This window comes from Eubalaena glacialis, chromosome 10, assembly GCF_028564815.1.
Source record: "Eubalaena glacialis isolate mEubGla1 chromosome 10, mEubGla1.1.hap2.+ XY, whole genome shotgun sequence".
Taxonomy (NCBI): Eukaryota; Metazoa; Chordata; class Mammalia; order Artiodactyla; family Balaenidae; genus Eubalaena; species Eubalaena glacialis.
In genome coordinates this window covers 11429327-11434507 of record NC_083725.1, presented here as the reverse complement: position 1 = coordinate 11434507, position 5181 = coordinate 11429327, and the positions used below count along the sequence as shown (strand labels likewise).

General features: G+C 39.9%; 1 pseudogene; it reads left to right on the top strand.

Annotated features, from left to right (window-relative positions):
- The first annotated feature begins 900 nt into the window (after positions 1-900).
- Positions 901-4395, top strand: LOC133099105 (small nuclear ribonucleoprotein Sm D3-like; annotated as a pseudogene).
- The last annotated feature ends 786 nt before the right edge of the window (positions 4396-5181 follow it).

Genomic DNA, 5181 nt, shown 5'->3' with positions numbered 1-5181 from the left:
GAAAACATGGTGGAATGGTCCCCATCTTTGAGCCAAACCACCAACCCAAAGCATCTTCCTTCACCCCACACCCCCTATAGTTACTACCCCATTCCTGTCTTCTTCACTACAGCAAAACCCACTGACAGAGTTGTCTATACATTCTGGCCCCATCATTTCCCCTCCAGTTCTTTCTTGAACTCCCTCCAGGTGGGTCTTTGTTCCCATGACTCCTCTATGGCTCTAGTCAAGGTCACAAAAGAACTTCGTGTTGCCAGAAGTTACAGATGATTTTCAGGCACTATCTTTTTTTTAAGGTATGTTGAAATTTCTTTTTAAAAATTCAAAAATGTATTTTTTTAATTGAAATGTAGTTGATTTACAGTGTTTTATGTGTATAGCAAACTGATTCAGTCATATATATGTATATATACGTTCTTTTTCAGATTCTTTTCCATTGTAGGTTTTTACAAGATATTGAATATAGTTCCCTGTGATATACAGTAGGTCCTTGTTGTTTATTTTACATACAGTAGTGTGTATCTGTTCATCCCATATTCCCAATTCATCCCCCCATTTCCCCTTTGGTAACCATAAGTTTGTTTTCTATGTCTGTGAGTCTGTTTCTGTTTTGTAATTAAGTTCATTTGTATCATATTTTTGGATTCCACATATAAGTGATATCATATGGTATTTGACTTGCTTCACTTAGTATAATAATCTCTAGGTTCATCCATGTTGCTGCAAATGGCATTATTTCATTCTTTTTAATGGCTGAGTAATATGTGTGTATACACACACACACACACACACACACACATATATATATGTGTATATACACACCACATCTTTTTTATCCATTCATCTGTCGATGGACATTTAGGTTGCTTTCATGTTTTGGCTATTATAAATAGCACTGCTATGAACATTGGGGTGCATGTATCTTTTTGAACTAGAGTTTACCCTGGATATATGTCTCAGGCACCATCTTGCTTGGTCTACTGTAAGCAACCTTAGCTACAGTTGATCACTTGAAGCACTTTCTTCACTAGTCCCTGGGGTACCACTCCCTCTGGGTTCTCCTCACTTCACCGGCAGTTCCTCCTCAATCTTTTTTTTTTTTTTTTTTGGTATGGTTTGGTTCCTTCTCCTCCTCATGACCTCAAAATCTTTGAGTGCCACAGGGCTCAGGTCTCAGTTTACACACACTTAGGGGTGGGAAAGAGGGATTCATCTAACCCCATGATTTTAAATACCATTCATATACTGATAACTCCCCAGTTTCTATATCCATTTTGGCCCTCTCTCCTGAAAGCCAGACTCATATAGCCAATTGCTTCCCTAACAACTCTGCTTGGATGTCTAACTGATGTCTCTAATTTATCACATCCCAAACCAAACTTCTTATTTTCCCCTGAAATCTGCTATTGTGAAGTTTTTCCTATTTCAATAAATGACAATTACATGCTACAATTTTCTCTTCTCTAAAACCTTGAGATCATCTTTGACACATCATTTGTTATCACATCCTACCTCCAATTCAATGGCAAATGCTATCGACTCTACTTTCAAAAATATATCCAATCTAACAACCATTTCTCACCATTCTATTGACACCCTGAGTTTAGTCCAGCTCACCATCCTCTCTCATGGGGGTTAACAGCCTCCTAACTGTCTCCTTACTTCCTCCTCCACTCAACTATAGTTTATTCTACACAAGATCCAGAGTGATCCTTTTAAAACAGTCATATCTTATCTCTCTTCTGCTCAGTATCTTCCAATAGCTTCCTATCTCACTCAAAGTAAAAGGCAAAGTACTATTAAGGGCCCAAGACCCTACACAATCTGTCTCCAGCAGATTAAGGTGGAAACTTAGTTTCTACCAATTCCTTATTCACCGCTGGGTATGATGGTCTGACTTCAGTCATCATCTCCTTGCTATTCCCCAAACATGGTGAAATATGCACCCACCTCAGGACCTTTGTAGATGCTATTCTCTCCACTTGGACCATTTTTCTCCTGTGTATCCACATGAATTCCTACCTCCACCCCACCACCCAGATATCTAAGTGGATCATTCAGAGAAGAGACCTTCTCAGACATCTGAACCTGACCACACTATATAAAAGGGAGCGCCCTCCTTCACCTCCTTATACCCTCTTTACCTGGATTTACTTTTTTACGGCACTTATCAATCTTGACGTATTATATATTCCTTTATTTACTTATTGTCTATTCCCATAAAAACAAGCTATGGAATCAGAAGCTTTGTCTCTGTTTACTGTTATATTTATTATACTGGCACTGAGTACAGTGCCCAGCAGGTGGTAGATTCTCAGTAATTATTTGTTGAATAAGTGAATGAATGAAGTGAAATTGACAGGCCATGAGCCACATTCACTGTAACCTCCACCGTCTGGCTGTGAACCCATCCTCTGGAGCCTCAGAGACGGTTTCATCCCTAGAGAGCTATCCTGTCCCCTCCTCTCAGGTCTTTGCTACTTCACAGTAAACATCTCTGGTTCTTTCCATAGTTCTTTAAAAAAGATGGTGGCTCTGACAGCACCTCTGAGTATCTTCACACTCCAGGATGCAGTTTGTCTGGATCTGGACACTTAAAATAAGTTAGTTGTTTTCTGACTATTTTCTCATCCGCCTTGGGCTTCAGTTCACTGTAGCAATGTTGATTCTACTGCTCAGGCCTGAAGACCAGTTTCCTTGTTCTGCTTAAAGATTGGATGAATTAGGGATGTGAATGATGTAAGTGTCCTTTGATCAGAAGGAGGTAGCTAATAAAGCGAACCTGTAGAAACAGTTTATCACCCATGAAACAATGTATAGCCTATGCACATGATGGACGCAAAAGTATTTCCTAAAAACCCTATTTAAAACTTAATGTGGATGGTAGTCAGGGGCAGAAGACAGCACATTCAAATGGAGTAGAGTTTAATGAAGGGGTTATTTACAAAGGCATGGGAAGGATGAAGGAAAGCCAGCCAGAGGTGCTGAAGCAATCAGGGGCAAGCCCAAGCTGGGAAGTGTAACCAGCCTGGCCTAAGAGTCAAGGGGAGAGGCCATTCCTACTCTTGGGGAGAGCAGCTAGCTTTAGGAGAGGCTGCCTCAGGTGAAGCAGGGAGAGTCAGGGGAATGAACATGCCCACCTAACTCACTGCTGCCCTCCCATCTATGGCTAGTGCTATCCTTTTCAGTTCCCAAGTAGACACAAGGTAGCCGGGAGCCATTGATGTAGCCCACAAAGGCCAGCCTCCAGGGGCCCAGAGAAGGCTGCAGAGGGATGGAGAGGGGATCTGAAGGAACCAATGGGGAAGATCCAGCAGGGTTTGCTTAGTAATAAACAACTCTTGAAAAGTGAGGGCTTTCCCAAATACTTTTCTGTCGTGTCTGAAATATTTAATGATATGTATATATCAATTGTTTTAATGTTGAAGGTTTTCTTTTTTTCATTTTTGGTGGTGGTGGTGGTGGGATAATAGATTTTCCCCTTTGTTTTGCTTTTCTCTATTTAATTGACTTTATACATACAGTTCTTTAAAAAGTATTATGGGACTGTATGATTCCATTTGGATGAAGTTAGGAACTGGCTAACCCAGTGTATGGAGATAGACGTTAGAATAGTGGTTACCTCTGGGGAGGCGGTGGGTATTGACTGAGAAGGGGAACAAGGGAACATTTCTAGGAAATGTGGATCTTGAACTGTATCTTATATGGGCATCTATTTAGGTAAAAATTCATTGAGCTGTATACTTAAGTTTTATTTTTTTATTGAATATAGTTGATTTATAATATCATATGAGTTTCAGGTGTACAACACAGTGATTCAATATTTTTATAGATTATACTCCATTTAAAGTTAGTGCAAAATAATGTCTAGGCAGGACCCGCCATTCACTTGCCTCACGCCTTCACAGTCGCAAGAGTCACCTCCGCACCAGAAAGGAAGAGGAGACCAGAGCCGAACTCTCTTCCTGCCGAGATGTCTGTTGGCATGCGATTAAAGTCCTACATGAGGCTGAGGGTCACATCATGACATGGGAGATGAACACTGGTGAGGTGTATCGAGGGAAGCTCATTGAAGCCGAGGACAACATGAACTGCCAGATGTCCAACATCACAGTCGCATACAGAGATGGCCGAGTGGCACAGCTGGAGCAGGTGTACATCCATGGCAGCAAGATCCGCTTTCTTATTTTGCCTGACGTGCTGAAAAACGCACCCATGTTAAAGAGCATGAAAAATAAACCCAAGGCTCAGGGCCGGTCGGGGAAAGGCTGCTATTCTGAAGGCCCAAGAGGCCGCAAGAGGGAGAGAACGTGGAAACATCTTCCAGAAGCGAAGATAAATTTGTCTGTTGGACAGAACTTTGCCCTTATTTTTTTCTTTTAGGTTATCTGGGTCAGGGGGTGCATGCGTAGGTATATGTCCTAGGTTATCTTTTGACATCTTTTTCTTTAGATCTGGGTAAATGTTAAACTAAATAAATATGGTGGTTTTTTTTCTTCTTGGGAATAAAAAAAAAAAGTCTATATTTCCCTGTGCTGTACAATATATCCTTGTTGCTTATTTATTTTATACATAGTAGTTTGCATCTCTTAATTCCCGCCCCTATCTTGTCCCTCCCCCTTCCCTCTCCCCACTGGTAACCACTAGTTTGTTTTCTGTAACTGTGAGTCTGTTTCTGTCTTGTTATATTTGTTTGTCTTATTTTTTAGATTCCACATATAAGTGATGACAGACACTATTTGTCTTTCTCTGTCTGACTTATTTCACTAAGCTCAATACCCTGTAAGTCCATCCATATTGTTGCAAATGGCAGAATTTCATTTTTTTAATGGCTGAGTAACATTCCATTGTGTGAGTGTGTATTTTTTTCTAGTTTCTTTTTTTTTTTTAATTTGTATTGGGGTATAGTTGCTTTACAATATTGTGTTAGTTTATACTGTACAGCAAAGTGAATCAGCTATATGTATACATATATCCCCTCTTTTTTGGATTTTCTTCTCATTTCTATTTTTTTTTTTTTTTTAACATCTTCTTTATCCATTCATCTGTTGAGGACACTTAAGTTGCTTCCGTATCTTAGCTCTTATAAATAATGCTGCTGTGGACATTGGGGTGCACATATCTTTTTGAATTAGTGTTTTCATTTTATTTGGATATATATATATACCCAGGAGTGGAATT